The sequence below is a fragment of the Vigna umbellata genome, chromosome 8 (genome assembly GCF_029865625.1).
Source record: "Vigna umbellata cultivar VRB3 chromosome 8, Vumbellata_1.0, whole genome shotgun sequence".
In the NCBI taxonomy this organism is placed as follows: domain Eukaryota; kingdom Viridiplantae; phylum Streptophyta; class Magnoliopsida; order Fabales; family Fabaceae; genus Vigna; species Vigna umbellata.
The window spans coordinates 17,497,303-17,499,056 of NC_142172.1; the positions used below are offsets into that span (position 1 = coordinate 17,497,303).

Here is a 1,754-nt window from a genome sequence, read left to right on the forward strand (position 1 = left end):
ATATGTTTTTAGTCCCTGAACTATCAAGCGATTTTGGTTTTAGTCCCTACTCAGAACTTTGATGGTTTTTAGTCCTTATTGTTTTGAAACTCTGAGTAATAGTCCTTAAAATTGGACGGCGTTAACTTTTGTCTCACGTGGCTAACGACCAATCCACGTTTTATGCCAGCTATGAATTTATTATGTACCATATTTTGTTTTCTTTTTATTTCAAATTTGCACAGAAGCCCTTAATTTCTTCTATGTTTGCACTTTGATTCTTTTCTTTTCTTTTCTCTGTTTCAGACTGTTGTTTTAGTGCCTACTGATATGGGGGTGGTGGAGATGGGGTCTGTGAGGATGGTGGGTGAGAGTTTTGAGCTTTTGCAGGCTTTGAAGTCTGTGTTTTCTGCACAGGCATCGTTGGTCCCTCTCAGGATTAAGCCAATTACACCATTTGATTTGGTGAGTGAGAAGAGAGATGATAATGCAAATGCCCCTTTTTCTGGTGTGGCAATTGGGGATAAGGAAAAGAATAACAGTAGCAATGCTAGTAATAATAGAGTAGAAGGAAACGGAGTTCCAAAGATTTTTGGGCAAGATTTGAACAGTGTGACTCAATTCAGAGAGAAACTTGCTGTGAGGAAAATGGAAGAGAGGCCGAGGGCGTGGGGAGCTCATCCCAATGGGAATAGTGTTGGTTTTCCAAATGGTATCCATGGTTCTGGTTGGGGGGCCGGTCAAGTTGTGAGACAGCTTGGTCCTCCTGAAATTCATGCTCCTAGGTTGTCCACCTCCGGTGCATTGTCGGTGCCGAGCTGGCCAATGGCACGAGGCATGATTTTGTGCATAACAATTATCAGCAGCAGCAACGGAAGGCTCAGATGCAAATTGATTTCTCAGGAGCAACTTCAAGGGCTTCAGGGAGATCAATCATTGCGGAATCTGAGATTTCTGATGTTGAGGCATCGTGCAAGGAGGAGAGAGCGAATGTTGCCGATGACAGGAGGCCGAGGAAACGGGGAAGGAAGCCGGCCAATGGAAGGGAGGAGCCCCTCAACCATGTGGAGGCAGAGAGGCAAAGGAGGGAGAAGCTAAACCAGTGGTTCTATGCCCTGCGTGCGGTTGTTCCAAATATCTCAAAGATGGACAAAGCATCTCTATTGGGAGATGCTATTGCTTACATCAATGAACTTCAAGCGAAACTCAAGACGATGGAGGCTAGGTGGCGGCGACCTTGCGTTGGAGGTTCGACAGCTATCTGCGTTTCCCCTTATGTGTTTCTGTACTGTTAGATGGCTGCCTCTTCTGAACCCTAATTGCAGTGTTAATGCTAAAGTGTAAACATCGTAGAAATTAGGGACTTCATTGCAAATTTAGAATAAAAAAAAAGAAAACGTGGAGAGAATAAAATCACACTTGGCATTAGACGTTAGCCACGTTAAATAAAAATTAACGCCGTTTAAAATTAGGGACAATTTATAACAGTTTCAAAACAATAAGGACTAAAAACCATCAAAGTTCTGAGTAGGGACTAAAACCAAAATCGCTTGATAGTTCAGGGACTAAAAACATATTTAACCCTTAAAAGTATAATACATGGAAACATATTTAAAAATAAAAAAGTATTAAATAATACTGTTTAGTATCTTAAATAATAGTATTAAATTGAATAGAAAAAATAAATTTCATTGTCATTAAAAAAAGTCAGACGAACACCAATTTGGTAGAATTAGGGTTCTTTTTTCAATTTTTGTGATGAGAGTTTGGTAGTG

The 1,754-nt window shown here is 40.6% G+C and overlaps 1 pseudogene; it reads left to right on the plus strand.

The window, feature by feature from the left end:
- The first annotated feature begins 309 nt into the window (after positions 1–309).
- On the plus strand, positions 310–1,356 carry LOC124833172 (transcription factor MTB1 pseudogene; annotated as a pseudogene).
- Positions 1,357–1,754: the final 398 nt, after the last annotated feature.